General features: G+C 37.8%; 1 pseudogene; it reads right to left on the bottom strand.

The window, feature by feature from the left end:
- Window positions 1-514: 514 nt before the first annotated feature.
- LOC131835546 (kinesin-like protein KIF3C) lies at window positions 515-3,875 on the bottom strand (annotated as a pseudogene).
- Between the last annotated feature and the right edge of the window lie 14,726 nt (window positions 3,876-18,601).

Below are 18,601 nucleotides of genomic sequence, written 5' to 3'. Positions count from 1 at the left end.
CCTTAAGGCATAACATGCAAAAGGAGGCCTCTGCCTGAAGGGGGGCCAGAGGTACTTGACCTTCTGGGGAGCTCTGCTTGTCTCTCTCTCACTGACTCAAGGAAGGAGACTCTAGGAGATCTGGGAGCTGAATCCAAAGCCCTGATAGGGCATACCATCGTTCCATTTGATGTCCAACAGGACAAGCCCATCTGTCTGGACCTCTGTCTGTCAATGGTAAGTGCCACTCACAGAGATGCCTGCTACTCAGTGTCCCTGAAGAAGGCACATGGGGACCTTTCACTATTATCCCAATGATATAATACCATGTGGGTGTTCCCTCAGGATCACCACATACCCTCACATCAGCATCAAGTCTGAACCTGCATCCGGTCCAAGAGCACAAACCTGCACCTCTCCCTCCAGCTATTGTCTTTGCCACCCTTGCCTCCCTTTTTTGCCCTAAAAATTTACTTCTCACTAGACATACCTGGAGACATTTAGTGTTATCACAAAGGAGAGGGGGAGTACTTCCCTAGAGCTCAGTTTGCACAATGCTGAAGAAAGGGCCAATTTTCAATAAAGCAGTACCTAAAAAGTGAGATTTGCAAATGGGTAATTGGGCAAAGTTGGCAGATTTTGCCTGGTTCTCTGTCTCCTGTGATAAATGGGGTGGCGAGGCAGATTTTAGTACCTATATTTAGCTAGGGGTAAAATGGCATCCCTCCCTACCACTAAGCTAAGATCTAAATGGCTCCAGAGAACATGGTCAAAGCAGGAAGGAGCAGCATCTCAAAGAATGGGGAATTAGCTTGATCACTTGTTGATCAAAATTACTTCTCAGGGGAGCAGAAACAAAGGGACTCCAAGGTGGAATTTCCCTTAACACCTACCCATGTTGTCCCAATTGCTGTTACATTTCCGTTAGGTCCTCAGGAGCCAGTCACTGGTTGGGAAGGTGGGTAGAAAATAGAGTTTGGGAAATCATGAGTTCTTGCCAAAGCTGAAGAGCCTGGGTTGTGTGGGTGTGGTCATTTAAGTCCTTGAAAAGGAGCCCAAGAAGCTGGAATAGGTTGTCTGAGGCCCAAAAAGTGAAGAGGAGGATCTCTCCACTGGGAGCATAGGACTAATACTGTTAGGATGTCAGAATGGACATCCTAGGATGGACAGAATAAAGTACTTTCTTTCCAAGCACAGGCCACCTTCCCTTCTAGAAGTGGCCAACAGGAGGAGCTTGAGGTCCAATTTGGGGATGGAGGTTAAAGTCAAGAGGAAAAGGAGGCTATGAAGTGACTTTATTAGGTTCTGACAGCTCAGATGAGAGCATCTCTCTTATGCCAACTGATCCCCATGAATAAAGACCATTAATTAAATAAAAGGGACTAAAAGAGCAGCCAGAGACATAGTTTCCAGATCAAATTCTCACTGTCTCAGAGATGTGTGTGCACGCACACACGCACACACACACACTGCACACACACACACACGCGAAGGGGTAATGAGATAATCCAGGATTGGCTGCCCCATCCCAGGAACATGTGGGATTGGCAGCCTGACTGAAGATTGCCACCCACGGTCTAGCACGGTGGTGGAGCACAGAGTGGTGGAGGCCAGCAAGGCATGTGTGGTGGAGAGTGGCAGTTAGTGAGGACTTTGAGGCTGCTGAGGTGGTGGCGCTGAGGACTCTGGCACCAGGATCTGGACTTTCAGATTTTAGATATGGAAGGTTTTTCCAGAAAGCTGTCCAAATGCATGAAACTCTCCATGTGTAGTACATGGAGATCTTATTTTTTGTCATGGGAGAATTTCATGTCAAACACAGCTGGTGGGGACACACCAACTCCCAAAGCGTGTTTTCAGTCCTGTGTGTGGGGTGGGACCCTGTTGCTGATGATATTGGCTGGCGGACCTCTCGCATTACTACTGCAGATGCTGGCTGGTTTTTCATTTGGCTGTTACTGACTACAGCTGGCACAAGTGGTAAAACTTTCACTGCTCCTCCTCTCAGCCTGGCAATGCTGGTTCATAATCATGTTCTTCTTTTTAGGGGAGATGAAATTCTCTAAGGTACTTGAGCTTCAGTTCCTGGATGTGCTCACACTGTGCCTCCTCCAAATCCTGCCACATGCAAATGTACTCATCATGTGGGTCCTGGATCTCTGCCTTCACCTGCAGCTTGGCATAGAGCTTCTTGTTTCTTGGTTATGATTCCACCATCTGCTGCATGGATGGAACATGGAGGTGTCCTGGAGCTCCTTGGTCTCCTCATCTCAGATAATCATCTCCTGCTCATGGCATTTCTGCTTAACAATTGCCTGAATCTTCAGTTCCAACAACAATTTTTTTCCTGTCCTTAATCTGCAGCTTGGTCTCCATGGCCTTGTACTTGACTCTGAGCAGCTCTATAGCCTGCCTTTCCTGCTGTAGATCTTCCAGGATCTTCTCCTCTGCCAGAAGCTTTTAATTCTCTTCATTCACCCAGATGAAGACATCCTGGATGGTCACCTTCTCCTCCTCCAGCCACTCCTTCTTTCCCTGCAGGTAATTTTCCATATTCTTATCTAAGGCTAGCTCCAAGATTGACTGGAGTGGGTGGCGATTGTGGTTGTCATCCTCCTCTTTAGTCACCAAAGTTTCAATTACTAGCCATTCATCATACTCTGCCAGGCTGACAGCTTTTTTTTTTTTTTTTTTTTGGTGGTGCTCTTCTTCCAGAGTCACTTTGCCAGTAACCCCTTTTTCTCCAGCTGGTTCTTCAGATGAAGAGTTTTTTCCTGCAGAAGTGTGTCCTTGGGGGTACTCATTTATTTAGGGCATTTTTTTGAAATACTTGGCTGATTGGTAAAGTGCAGAATAGAAGAATAGAGAGGTTCTCACAGTAGCCATAATACCACACCCAGTGTGGCCACCATGATGGTTTTGGTGTTCCTTTCCAAAGATCCTGGAGCAGCGAAGTTAGCTTAGAGTCCTGGTAGGGGACGTGGGTACTCCTGTTGCTCCTCAGTGGTTATGTTGCCAAGTCAGACAGTAAGAGGTTGATTTGGGAGACTTGTTTTGGCTTCTCTGTTACTACCACAACCTCCACCACCACAACTACTTGTGGACTATGTGGCTGTCCTTCCAGCCATGTTGGGGCCTGCTTTGTTCTACATCTTACAGCCAGCCATGTCTACCAGGTTGATATTGCCCAAATGGATGTGTTCCTGACCATCAAAGCCATGTACATTCTGTAGTGATGATGAAGATGGCATGGGGTGGAAACTGACCTCATTCATATGTGTGCTGCCCACCACCTGGGTCTGGTTCCCTGGGTTTATGGCAAGTTAGATCTCCTTGATGTTCTTGGTGATGAAGGTGAAGAGGTTCTTAATTTAGATGCCTATCTGGGTTTGACTTCATTTCTGACCTCTTACTGGGCTCCTGGGTGAACAGGTCTTGAAATTTGGGTAGATTTGCATGCAAAAGTCATGGGTCAGGTATGTTGGTTCTATGAGCATACGGAATGGGTAAAAATGTGCTCAAAGGCATAGGGGATGACCCTGCATAGTTCAGGCTCCACCCAAGTCCCCTGCCTGGTGTCAGTCTTGCCAGTTCTCATTTGACAATAAGCAAACATCATGCCACTGAAGCCCTGAAGTGGCCCCTGAAGTCGCCAGGGGCCTCATGGTTTCAACAGATAAGTCTGTGTGTTTGGAAGTGGCATCATACATGGTATCAAAGCTAAAAGTGTTGGATAACTTCCCTATAGTAGAATGGAGGTTTTTCAGGGTCACTTGTCTCAGTTTCACTTCAGTGATCAGGATCTGCTCATGAAAAGCAGCCTTTTCTTTTTGGCTAAGGTAATAGCACTGGGGTATGAAATTTAAGGTCTCACTGGCTTTGAGTTTACTGGTCATCTGCTCTGTTCTTCCTGCCCTCAGCCTACTTCACAGCCTTTGCTGTCCTACTGTTCTCTCTAGGTCTGGATTAATAAGACCTTCCCCATCTTCAGACATTAATCTTCATTATGCATGTAGCCTCCTAGGTTGGGAGGTGGCTCTGCCACTGCTGTGGTTTGGGCCTCCACAGCTCTATGGTCCTTGCTTTACCAGCTAGGGAGGGAGAATTAGACAGAATTCCTGGGCAGCAGTGGGACTATGCCTGCTGAATGATCGTGCTGGAACCTACTCCAAGATGGGGCAGAGGGAACACTGCCATAATCAGCTATAGCATCAGTAAGATTAGTGAAGAGGAAAATGGGATGTGGTTAGGCAGCAAAAATGTCTTCTCCTTCTCCTCTCAGGGTCAATGGCAGGGACTGTTGGTCCTGGAAAGCCAGAGGCCCCAGTCCTCTTGAGGGCAGAGACTCACAAGAAGTCCAGTCCCCAAGCTGGGATATTATTTAGTGCAGCCAACATGGTTGCTTCTGCCTCTGTCTTCCCCACCACTTCCATTGGAGAATGAGAGAGAAAAAACAGAAGGGCATGGGGCAAAGAGCAGAATGTCAAAAGATACCTAAGACCTTTTTTTTTTCTTCTTTTCTTTTTTTTTCAAATTCAAATAGCCAACATATAGTACAGAATTAGTTTTTGATGTAGGGTTCATTGATTCATTAGTTGTGTATGACACCCAGTGTTCAGCATGGCATGTGCCCTCCTTAATGCCATCATCTAAGATATTTTAAGGAATTCAGTGTGCTTCCAGAAAACACAGAAAAAAAAATACAACAAAATCTGAAAAATCACTACACAAACAAAAGAGAAATTTAACAAAGATAGAAATTGTGAAAAAACCACACAGATTTCTAGAGTTGAAGAATACAAGGAATGAACTGAAAAATGCAATAGAGAGCATCAACAGTAGAATAGATCAAGCAAAAGAAGCAATGTATGAATTGGAAGGCAGGACCTTTGATATTAACCAGTCATTAGAATTAAAATAATAATAATAATAATGAAAAATAAAAGTGAAGAAATGTGTTCTATGGCATACCACCAAAAGAAACAATCTGTGAATTACTAAAATCCCAGAAGAGAGAAAATGAGGCAGAAAGCTCACTTGAAGAAATAATGTCCAAGAACTTCCCAAATCTGGGGAGAGATTTGGATATCCAAATTCATGAAGCTTATAGGTCCCCAAATGAACTTGTCTTAAAGAAATCTTTTCTAAGACACACTATATAATACAATTGTTAAATGTCAAAGACAAAGAAAGAATCTTAGGAGCTGCAAGATAAAAGAAGTGTATAGCTTACAAAGTAATCTACATAAATCTACCAGCAATTTCTCAGCAGAAACTTTACACACCAGGAGAAAATAGGATGATATAAAAAGTATGAAAGAAAACAAAAACAAAAACAAAAACAACTGCTGACCAAGAATACCATATGCAGCAAAGTTGAGCTTTAGAAAGGAAGGAGAGATAAAGACAAAAGCTGAGAAATTTCATCTTTGCTAGTGACCTATCTTACAAGAAATGCTGGAAGAAGTTCTTCATTCTGAAATGAAAGGATGCAAATTAACAACACAAAAACAGCTGAAAATACACAACACACTGGTAAATGGTAAGTATAGAGTCAAATTCATCATACTGTAGTACTGCAATGTAGAGGTATGTTAACCACTTACCTGTAGTATAAAGCTTAAAGGACAAAATTATTAAAAATAACTATGGCTACCTAGAATTTGTTAATGAATACACAACATGAAAAAAGGTAAGTTATGGAAATCAAAACCATAAAGGGGAAAGTAAAAGGGGGAAATTTTTGTATGCAGTCAAAGCTGAGTTGTTAACATAAAGTTGTTGTATCTATTAGGTGTTTTAATATAAGCCTCATGGTAACCACAAAGCAAAAACCTACAATCAATGCATAAAAAAGAGAAAATCAAAGCATACCACAATGGAAATTCAGCAATTCATAATGAAGACCAGTAAGAGAGAAGGAAGGAAAAAGAAAATTACAAAACACTAGAAAACAATTAGTAAGTCCTTACTTATCAATAATCTCTGAATGCACATGGAATGACTTCTGCATTCAAAAGGCATAGGTTGGCTGGTTGGATAAAAAGCAAGTCCCAACTATATATTGCCTACAAAAGACTTACTTCAGCTTTAAAGTGACATGGGCTGAAAGTGAAGAAATGGAAGAAGATATTCTATAGTAGTGAAACCAAAAGAAAGCAATGGTACCTATACTCACATAAGACAAAATTGGCTTTAACTTAAAGCTGCCACAAACAACAAAGAAGTTCATTTTATAATGATAATAGGGTCAGTTCATCCAAGAGGTTGTGATAGTCTTAAATAACTACGCACCCAACATAGGATCATAGAGAGAGAGTAAATACTAACAGATCTAAAGGGAAAAATAGACAAGTATAAAACAACAGTAGAAGACTTCTATGTCCCACTTGTAACAATGGCAAAAAATGTGTCCATTTTACCTAAGTGTGGAATCAGTAAAGAGCTAGGCAGAAGACAAGAATGTCAAATTAATTCTTAAACATGTAGATCTGCGCTCATCCTATGAATTTTTGAAAATGGAAGAGGGGAAAAGGCTAAAGGATGCTTATGTAATTGGCTGTCTCAAGAAGCATTTTTAATTATTATCTCCTATACTTAGGCTTAACCATAGGTTTATTAGTAAAGGACTTTTCAAAAAACCAGTGACATATTTGACCTTCATGCAAGAAGTAAGGAAAATAGAAAATAGATGCTAAGAATAGTAACACTGAATACACAGAAATCAGAAATTACTGATAGTAATGAACAGTTAAGATATTTGAATGAAGCATTTAAGAAATGAAATAGAAAAAACTCTGTCCCCAAAGTGCCAGACTCACATATTTGCATAATTGAATTCTATCAAAGCCTTATGAAAAATATAATTATATTTCTATTCAAATTCTTGAAACTAGAGAAAGAAGGAAAGCTTTAAATTATTTTTATATAAATCCATGGTATCATTAATAACAAAAACTGACAAATATACAAAAACAATAATTACCATTACCAAACTATTAAAATAAAATATTAGTAATTACGATCCATTGGTATCTTAAAAGAATAATACATCACAACAAAGATGTACTCATTAAAGAACTGAAAACAGTGTGTGGAGCCCCTGGGTGTTCAGTCAGTTAAGCATCTGCCTTCAGCTCCAGTCATGATCCCAGGGTCCTAGGATCCAGCCCCACATTGGTCTCCCTGCTAAGCAGGAAGTCTGCTTCTCTCTCTACCTTTGCCCTTCTCCCTCAGTTAATGCTCTGTCTCTTGCTTTCAATCTCTCTAATAAATAAATAAAATCTTTGAAAAAAAAAAAAAAGAACTGAAAACAGGAGCTAAATCTGACAACCTTGAGATCATGATCTTAGCCAAAATCAAGAGTCAGATGCTTAACTGACTGAGTCTCCCAAGTGCCCTTGTTTCCTTAAAAAAAATATATATATATATATATTTTTTTCCTACTGATTTGAGATGTCTTAGTTACATCCTGAATTTTTATATATGTTTTCATTCATCTCTATATTTTTTATTGTGTTCCATTGATCTGTCTGCTTACTTGTGTGGTAATTTCACACTTTTAATTTCTGTTTTAATTACATGTAGATGTATTATGCACTAGTCCACCTATTTTGGTTTTTTTTTTTTTTTTTTTTGAAAAACTGTCCAAGATAGTTGCTTGCTTATTTTTTCCCCATGTGAATGTTAGTATGGGTTTCTTTAACTCCATTTTCTAAAAGTTTGTATTTTTATTTAGGATTACTTTAATTTTAGAAAATTAATATAAAGGACCTGAATCTTTATGACATTCCATCTCTGTCTGGAAGATTGCCCCAGAAAAATATATGTCAATTCTCCTCTACTCTCAGTTGCTTAAAAACAAATACTAGATAGTCTCATGAATCTGAAAGACTCTTGTTCAGTGATTCTAGATTGGGTTGTTCATGTGTGGCAGTACACTTCTCATTAAAGTCAACTAGGGTTTTCTTAGGGATTCTCCTTATTCTCCTTAGATAACAGTATTAGCTGGATGCTATGTTCTGAATGTTACTTTCTCTACAAAATTCACATGAAACTGGACCAAAACTGAAACTAGGCTACTTTTGTAGGCCACACACATAAACAAATTCAAAACACAGGAAACCATAAAAATTCTAAAAGAGAACACAGGCAGTAACCTCTTTGAAATTTCCTTTAGCAACTTCTTACTAGATATGTCTCCTAAGGCAAAGGAAACAAAAGCAAAAATAAACTATTGGAACTTCATCAAAATAAACACTTCTGTACCGTGAAGGAAACAATCAGCAAAACTAAATGACAACCTGCAGAATGGGGGAAGATATTTGCAAATGGGGTATCCAATAAAGGGTTAGTATCCAAAATATAAAGAACATAAATTTCAACATCCCAAAAATGAATAACCCAATTAAAAATGGGCAGAAGACAAGAATAGATGTTTTTCCAAAGAAGACAGATGAGCCACAGACACATGAAAAGATGCTCAAAATCCCTGATCCTCAGGGAAATACAAATTAAGACTATAATGAGATGTCACTCAAACCTGTCCGAATGCCTAAATTCAACAACACAAGAAACAAGTGTTGGCAAAGATGTGGACAAAGGGGAACCCTCTTGCACTGTTGTTTGGAATGTAAACTGGTGCATCCACTCTGGAAAACAGTATGGTGGTTCCTCAGAAAGTTAAAAATAGAACTATCCTATAATCCAGCAATTCCACTATTAGGTATTTACCCAAAGAATACAAAAACACTAATTCAAAGGGTTACACGCACACTGATGTTGACAGAAGCATTATCTACAATAGCCAAATTATGAAAACAACCCAAGTATCCATTGACTAATGAATGGATAAAGAGGATGTGTTATATGAATATATATATATATAGTACTATATATATATGTATAGTACTATATATAGTACATGTATATGTATATATGCATACCTATATGTATGTATAACATATATGCACACACATACATGCATACATACAATGAAATATTAATCATACAAAAGAACAAAATCTTACCATTTGCAATAACATGAATGGACCTAAAGAGAATTTTGCCAAGTCAAGTAAGTCAGAGAAAGACATAAACTATATGATTTCACTCAAGTAGAATTTAAGAAGCAAGCAAAAGGAAAATAAAAAAAGAGTTAAGCTAAAAAAAAATTATAGAGAATAAACTGATGATTACTAGAGGGGAGGTGGGTGAATGGGTTAAATAGGTGATGAGAATTAAGGAGGGCACTTGCTGTGATGAGCACCAGATGTTGTATGCAAGCATTGAATCGCTAAATTGCATACCTGAAACTAATATTACTTTGTATGTTAACAAAATGGAATTAAAATAAAAACTTAAAAAATAATTTAAAAAATCAAAAGTAAATGATATATCTTTTTCTGTCCCTTAAAAGAACTTTGGGACATGATTAGGTCATAAGTGGGGAGCTTTGATGAATGAGAGTAGTACCCTGGTAAAAGAGGCCCAAAGAACTCCCTTATTCCTTATACCATCTAAGGTTACAGAGAGAAGATGGCCGTCTATGAAATAGTAACAGAGTCCTTACCAGATGCTGAATCTGCTGGTAGCTTGATCTTGGATTTCCAACCTCCAGAACTACAAGAAATAAGTTTCTGTTGTTTATTTATAAGCCACTCAATCTGTTATAGCTGCCTATATGGAGAAAGACACTGTGTGATATGTTCCATTCATGGGCAGTGGCCGGAGTTACAGTAAAGTGGAAGCATAAAATCGCTTTCTAGCCTTAAGAGCTAGAACACTGACACTTCCACATATATGACATTAGTCAAAGCAGATCATATTCAAGCTAAAAGCAAAGCGTGGGTGGGGGAGTACATTATGACTACTTTGAGGCGATGGCAATAGTGTAAATGCAAGAATAATTGAATATTGGATCAAACATTCAATATACCATGGGCTGCGCTCTTCATCTCGATTATTCATATTGTTTATACATGTAAAACATACTCCTCTCCGTTCCAGGACAACCATATTTTTTATGCAATTATGGCATCAGGTTTGAAATGTAAAGTATTGTGATTTACTTCAGATCTGAATGCAGTTCTCTTACTCATATTATCTGTACTATACATCCTGTAGATAAAATGGATGTATAGGGAAAGAATACACACACAGTAAACACTCATTTTAAAAAGGAACAAAGATTCGTAACAGCCACTAGTCTATATCAATTTTAAAACACGGGCAAATTGTTAACAGGTACTCAAACTCTTGGGTACTGGATAATACTTGAGTAGGCATTTAATTCTAATTCCTCACATTGTTTCCCATATGCATTGTTTTCCAAGGCTTTTGCTTCACATAATGAAAATGATCTTTCATTTCTATCTTACATGTCCACTTCTGAGGAATACCTTGGAACACACACCCTTTTTGGTGGCCTGCCAGAATTTTCAGCCTACTTCCTGCAAGCTGAAACTGTGGGGTACAGTTCAAGGCATTCATTTTTGGTCTAGATTAACACTGTTTTGCTCATATAGCTCTTTCTGAAACTTTGTTGAATCTTGTATGTCTGAGGACATCCAATTCTGAGGACAATCTATATTCACAATTAATTCTTCAAAACATGTCTTTCTTGTTGGACTTAATTGTACTTAATTGTTGGTACTTTAATTATATTGGGCTGTTCTGGTGCTTAATTTTTCTTGGGAGGCTCATTATCCCACTTAAAAAAAAAACACACACATTTTTTCATGTGTTTGTTGGCCATCTGGATGTCTTCTTTGCAGAAATGTCTGTTCATGTCCTCTGCCCATTTCTTGATTGGATTATTTGTTCTTTGGGTGTTGAGTTTGCTAAGTTCTTTATAGATTCTGGACACTAGTCCTTTATCTGATATGTCGTTTGCAAATATCTTCTCCCATTCTGTCAGTTGTCTTTTGATTTTGTTAACTGTTTCCTTTGCTGTGCAAAAGCTTTTGATCTTGATGAAATCCCAATAGTTCATTTTTGCCCTTGCTTCCCTTGCCTTTTGAGTTGTTCCTAAGAAGATGTTGCTGTGGCTGAGGTCGAAAAGGTTGCTGCCTGTGTTCTCCTCAAGGATTTTGATGGATTCCTTTCGCACATTGAGGTCCTTCATCCATTTTGAGTCTATTTTTGTGTGTGGTGTAAGGAAATGGTCCAATTTCATTTTTCTGCATGTGGCTGTCCAATTTTCCCAGCACCATTTATTGAAGAGGCTGTCTTTTTTCCATTGGACATTCTTTCCTGCTTTGTTGAAGATTAGTTGACCATAGATTTGAGGGTCTATTTCTGGGCTCTCTATTCTGTTCCATTGATCTATGGGTCTGTTTTTGTGCCAGTACCATATGAAAAACTGCTCCATATCACTCGGCATCAGAGAAATACAAATCAAAACCATAAAGAGATATCACCTCACACCAGTCAGAATGGCTAAAATCAACAAGTCAGGAAATGACAGATGTTGGCGAGGATGCAGAGAAAGGGGAACCCTCCTACACTGTTGGTGGGAATGCAAGCTGGTGCAGCCACTCTGGAAAACAGCATGGAGGTTCCTCAAAATGTTGAAAATAGAACTGCCCTATGGACCCAGCTATTGCACTATTGGGTATTTACCCTAAAGATACAAACGTAGTGATCCAAAGGGGCACGTGCACCCGAATGTTTATAGCAGCAATGTCCACAATAGCCAAACTATGGAAAGAACCTAGATGTCCATCAACAGATGAATGGATCAAGAAGATGTGGTATATATACACAATGGAATACTATGCAGACATCAAAAGAAATGAAATCTTGCCATTTGCGACAACATGGATGGAACTAGAGCGTATCATGCTTAGCGAAATAAGTCAAGTAGAGAAAGACAACTATCATATGATCTCTCTGATATGAGGAAGTGGTGATGCAACATGGGGGCTTAAGTGGGTAGGAGAAGAATAAATGAAACAAGATGGGATTGGGAGGGAGACAAACCATAAGTGACTCTTAATCTCACAAAACAAACTGAGGGGTGCTGGGGGGAGGGGTGTTGGGAGAACGGGGTGGGATTATGGACATTGGGGAGGGTATGTGCTTTGGTGAGTGCTGTGAAGTGTGTAAACCTGGTGATTCACAGACCTGTACCCCTGGGGATAAAAATATATGTTTATACAAAATAAAAAATTAAAAAAAAAGTGGTTAAAAAAAAACGAGCTTAAAAACAGAAATAAAAACATTTATGATGGTGGGTATTAGAGAGGGCATGGAGTGCATGGAGCACTGGATGTGGTGCATAAACAAGGAATACTGTTATGTTGAAAATAAAAATTTTTTAAAAAGTTTAAAAAAAAAGAACACACACAAACAAAAATAAACAAACAAAAAACCCCCACTCTCCTTGAATTAGTATCTAGCTAGATTATGGCACGATCATACTGTTAGTAGAGAGGCAGAGAGGGAAGTGATCAAACAAAGTAAGTCACTAGAGCAATCATAATGTCAAGAACTTTATACTCATGATGAAGGCATAAGATGGATTGACATGTCATAACAGCTAAAGAACTGGTACCAATAAGTACATATCATGATAGCCAAAACATGCAGTAACTTTCCAGTCTTTTAATATTTTGGGTTCTTTATGAGTACTTTAAAATTTTACACTAAAAACCTTGGGCGCCTGGGAGGCTCAGTCCTTAAGCCGCTGTCTTCAGCTCAAGTCATGATCCCAAGGTTCTGAGATCAAGGCCCCATTGGGCTCCCTGCTCCGCAAGAAGCTTGCTTCTCCCTCTCCTGCTCTCCCTGCTTTTGTTCCCTCTCTCTCTGTGTCCCTCTCTGTCAAATACATAAAATAAATAAAAATCTTTAAAAAAAAAAACAAAACACCTTATATGTTTGGGCGGAGTGGTTTATCCCTAGATATTTCAAATTGTGGCTAGTGTGTGTGTGTGTGTAAAAAAGTGTTATTATCAAATCATGGGGACAGGACAGAAAGAGCTGGTTCCCTGAAATTGTGAGGAACAACTGATTATATACTTTGGGGTTGGGGAAAGTAAAGACAAAGGGAAGTTCCAAAAGGATCTTAATTTGCAACTTGTTGATATTTAAATAGAGTTTTCTTTTACTGTCTTCCACCCAGTAGAAATGAAAGTTGTTGATTTCCAATATTAATATACATTATATTGCCCCCCCCTTTTTGTTTTTTTGCTTTTAAGAGTTTCCTCTTTTTGTGGTAATTTTCAGTTTCTCGTCTTGTGTTTTCCAATCATATCTTCTATAGAGGATGCTCTGTGGTGGACATTAATATGAGAGACAAAGATTCTCACACTTTATGCCAATGTGCATTGGTCCAATTACATACTTCTGCAAATCTCCTTGAATGCAATATTTTAATTTTCTTTTTTCCATGCTTCTGGCCACGTAGTTAAATCATTTTCAAATTTTCATGAATCCAAGTATGATGATTAATTTTAGTCAGCTTGACTGAGTCACAGGGTGTCCAGATATTTAGTAAAACTTATTCTTTGTGGGTCTGGATAAAATTAACCTTTGAATAATTATACTGAATAAAGCGTATTTCTCTCTACAATGTAGGTGGGCTTCATCTAATCCAATGAAGGCTTGAGTAGAACATAATTGTGGAGTAAAGAATAATTTGCTCTCTTTGTTTGTCTTTGAGCCTGGATATTGGTCTTTTCCTGCCTTTGGACTCATATTACAGACTAGAATGTATAGCTTTGACTCTCCTGTTTTTTAGGTCTTTGAAATGGAACTATTCACTATCATAGATCTACAGCTTGTAACCTAAGATCTTGAAACTTTTCAGTCTTTATAACCATGTGAGTTAAATCCTTATAACCAATATCTTTATATCTATATCTGTATATCACCTATACATATGTATATCACTATGCATATATATCACTATATATAGATATAAAATGTAAGGATAGAGTAATTGTGCAAACTGTAAAAGGAGGCAAAAATTAGGAGTTATACACTAAGCTTTAAACCAAATATCTTCTAATATTGATGCAAATCCAATTTTAAAAATGTTCAGTAATGGTAAGATGTAACCACATACAAGATTTTAGACATTTATAATCAGAAAATCATGTGAAACACTTCCAATTATATATATATATATATATATATATATATATATATAGAGAGAGAGAGAGAGAGAGAGAGAGAGAGAGAAAGTAATCATAGAATAATAGCATAAGCACTTTGGACATAATTTTTCAGGTAATAAAAAGTATAAGAAAGATAATATCCTTCATTCTGCATGCTAATATGTTTAAAGATAGAGGTCATACCTGTAGAACCAATAGAAAAAATAGTATTAAAAGTTACCATTCTCATGGCTGTGCTAGGTTCACTGATTATTGGCAGTTCTAGAGCAACTATTTCAGGTACTGTGTCCTGGATAGTGTTGTATGGAAATCTTCCACAGATGCTAACTATTAATAAGGATTCAAAGTATATTTTTGTCTCAACTAGTTATATCTGATGTTTTGTAGATATTTGCCAAGGAATTGTATAGTTTAGAATTACCTTATTAATAATAAGAGGCAAGAGTTAAAAATGAATTTAAAAACTTACTCCATGAGGAGGGCCAGAGTGGCAGAATTGATTTAAGTGTCCAGCTCTTCATTTATCTCAGGTCCTAATCTCTGGGTCTTCAGATCAAGCCCCCCATTGAGCTCTGTGCTCAGTGGGGAGTCTGCTTGAGATTCTCTCTCCCTCTCCCTCTACCCCTTCCACTTGTATGTGTGCATGCTCGCTCTCTCTCTCTCTCTCTCTCTCGCTCTCTCTCTCTCTCTCTCTCAAATAAATAAATAAATAAATACATCTTTAAAAACTTACTCCATGGATCCATTATAAATAGAACAGGACTAAAACCTAAAACCTAAGTGACAGTGTTGAAGGATGGCCAAATGAACAGAGAAAGCATTGTCATTGCTTATAGAAACTGTGAATCATTCTGGAATATAATAATTTCAGTACAACTTTTATTGACTTGTTTAGTGCTTTTCTGATATTTAAGCCCTTCCATATCATTTGCAAAAATCTTTGTCATTTAGAATTTTTTTTTAAAGATTTTCTTTATTTTTTTGACAGAAAGAGATCACAAGTAGGCAGAGAAGCAGGCAGAGAGAGAGGGAGGAAGCAGTCTTCCTGCTGAGCAGAGAGCCCAATGTGGGGTTTGATCCCAGGACCCTGGGATCATGACCGGAGCTGAAGGCAGAGGCTTAACCCACTAAGCCACCCAGGTGCCCCTGTCATTTAGAATTTTATCTTTGAACAAAATCCATTGAGAACATCTATTCTAGAAATTGAGTTAATTAAATTTTAAATGGTGAATAAACTATAACTAGAGTTAATAGCATTCAATTTTGAATTAGAATGTTACCTTGTAGATGGAGATATAGGTAACCTATTCACTATTAATCAAAAATTTTAAATAACTTTCAAATTATGCAGCATAGAAGGTGAGCTCTAGAAATTCTCTCTATTTTGTAGAGATTTCCTTCACATTATTTGAGAAGTAGAAAAGTAAAAATTGTACATCAAATCAGATGTTTAGTTAATTTGTATGTAACTTTGTCTTTCTGGGACTATCCATAAAATTACTTTTCGTTTTGTTTTGTTCCAATTGTTAAGTTGGATTACATCAAAAATCAGATTTAAATAAAAACTTAAAAACATAACTTTTTTGTATTGTAGAATATATTTAGATTACTTACAGAAATGTCCTCTTTTTAAACTTGATTGAATCAAGTTAAGTTTTGTTCTTTTTTAACTTGAGAGAATAAAGAGCTTAGATTAAGTATTACATTTTCATGTTTTATTAATTTTCTGGGTAAGGATTTATAGCAGCCAATAAAAAGATGTAAGGGAAGGAACTGAATGTAGTATGAAGTGTTTAATAAGAGTATTGCCTCAAGTCAAATTAAAAGAAGAAATAATTTCCCTTGATTTGTTTTGCATACTTTGCATACTTCGTTTGCAATTTCCACTCATTTATAAATGTCAGATATATTTATTAAAAACCAGTTAATGCATTTTGTTTTCCTCCTAATGTAAGATTGTTGATTAAGAAATGAGAATGTCTTGCGGCAGAGGTCGAAGAGGTTGCTGCCCGTGTTCTCCTCAAGGATGTGGATGGATTCCTTTCTCACATTGAGGTCCTTCATCCATTTTGAGTCTATTTTTGTGTGTGGTGTAAGGAAATGGTCCAATTTCATTTTTCTGCATGTGGCTGTCCAATTTTCCCAGCACCATTTATTGAAGAGGCTGTCTTTTTTCCATTGGACATTCTTTCCTGCTTTGTCGAAGATTAGTTGACCATAGATTTGAGGGTCTATTTCTGGGCTCTCTATTCTGTTCCATTGATCTATGTGTCTGTTTTTGTGCCAGTACCATGCTGTCTTGATGATGACAGCTTTGTAATAGAGCTTGAAGTCCGGAATTGTGATGCCACCAATGTTGGCTTTCTTTTTCAATATCCCTTTGGCTATTCGAGGTCTTTTCTGGTTCCATATAAATTTTAGAATTATTTGTTCCATTTCTTTGAAAAAGATGGATGGTACTTTGATAGGAATTGCATTAAATGTGTAGATTGCTTTAGGTAGCATAGACATTTTCACAATATTTATTCTTCCAATCCAGGAGCATGGAACATTTTTCCATTTCTTTGTGTCTTCCTCAATTTCTTTCATGAGTACTTTATAGTTTTCTGAGTATAGATTCTGTGTCTCTTTGGTTAGGTTTATTCCTAGGTATCTTATGGTTTTGGATGCAACCTCTTCGACCTCTGCCGCAGCAACATCTTCCTAGGAACAACGCAAAAGGCAAGGGAAGCAATGGAAAAAATGAACTATTGGGATTTCATCAAGATCAAAAACTTTTGCACAGCAAAGGAAACAGTTAACAAAATCAAAAGACAACTGACAGAATGGGAGAAGATATTTGCAAACGACATATCAGATAAAGGACTAGTGTCCAGAATCTATAAAGAACTTAGCAAACTCAACACCCAAAGAACAAATAATCCAATCAAGAAATGGGCAGAGGACATGAACAGACATTTCTGCAAAGAAGACATCCAGATGGCCAACAGACACATGAAAAAGTGCTCCATATCACTCGGCATCAGGGAAATACAAATCAAAACCACAATGAGATATCACCTCACACCAATCAGAATGGCTAAAATCAACAAGTCAGGAAATGACAGATGCTGGCGAGGATGCGGCGAAAGGGGAACCCTCCTACACTGTTGGTGGGAATGCAAGCTGGTGCAGCCACTCTGGAAAACAGCATGGAGGTTCCTCAAAATGTTGAAAATAGAACTGCCCTATGACCCAGCAATTGCACTATTGGGTATTTACCCTAAAGATACAATTGTAGTGATCCAAAGGGACACGTGCACCCGAATGTTTATAGCAGCAATGTCCACAATAGCCAAACTATGGAAAGAACCTAGATGTCCATCAACAGATGAATGGATCAAGAAGATGTGGTATATATACACAATGGAATACTATGCAGCCATCAAAAGAAATGAAATCTTGCCATTTGCAACAACATGGATGGAACTAGAGCGTATCATGCTTAGCGAAATAAGTCAAGCAGAGAAAGACAACTATCATATGATCTCCCTGATATGAGGAAGTCGTGATGCAACATGGGGGCTTAAGTGGGTAGGAGAAGAATAAATGAAACAAGATGGGATTTGGAGGGAGACAAACCATAAGTGACTCTTAATCTCACAAAACAAACTGAGGGTTGCTGGGGGGAGGGGGTTTGGGAGAACGGGGTGGGATTATGGACATTGGGGAGGGTATGTGCTTTGGTGAGTGCTGTGAAGTGTGTAAACCTGGTAATTCACAGACCTGTACCTTTGGGGATAAAAATATATGTTTATAAAAAATAAAAAATTTAAAAAAAAAAAAAGAATTGAACCTTGGGGGGCGCCTGGGTGGCTCAGTGGGTTAAAGCCTCTGCCTTCAGCTCAGGTCATGATCCCAGGGTTCTGGGATCGAGCCCCACATCGGGCTCTCTGCTCAGCAGGGAGCCTGCTTCCTCCTCTCTCTCTGCCTGCCTCTCTGCCTGCTTGTGATCTCTGTCTGTCAAATAAATAAATAAAATGTTAAAAAAAAAAAAAAAAGAAATGAGAATGTCTTATCTTAACCAAAAGTGTCCTTTGTATGTATTGGTAGGATGCATAGACATTTTTTGAGTTATATAAATATTTTCTGTAATTTTGAACATTGTTTTCAAGGCTGATGTAAGAAAATGTATTTCTTCCTTCTCTAGTTCAAATCATTTAGTCTTAATTTGACTATAAATCATATAATTATATGTGCAATTTATAGATAACTCTGTTGTAAGTATTACTTTTACATAGATTTGTCTTATCTTCCCGACAAAATATATTTAATTTAATACTGACTTTATTTTGATTATATGGCTTAATTCAAGGAATATTAATTTTATTATTAAAAGTGATGTTGGTCATTATGTAGCTTTTATAGATATTATACCTTAAATGCATAGAGATAATCAGCAGAATTGTGAAAATGAATTTGCCAGCCTGTGAGCATTAGTGAATTAGAGCTTTGATTTATAA

The sequence above is a fragment of the Mustela lutreola genome, chromosome 1 (assembly GCF_030435805.1).
Source record: "Mustela lutreola isolate mMusLut2 chromosome 1, mMusLut2.pri, whole genome shotgun sequence".
NCBI lineage: Eukaryota > Metazoa > Chordata > Mammalia > Carnivora > Mustelidae > Mustela > Mustela lutreola.
Note: the sequence above shows the minus strand (reverse complement) of the source record. Positions and strands in the feature narration are given on the sequence as shown.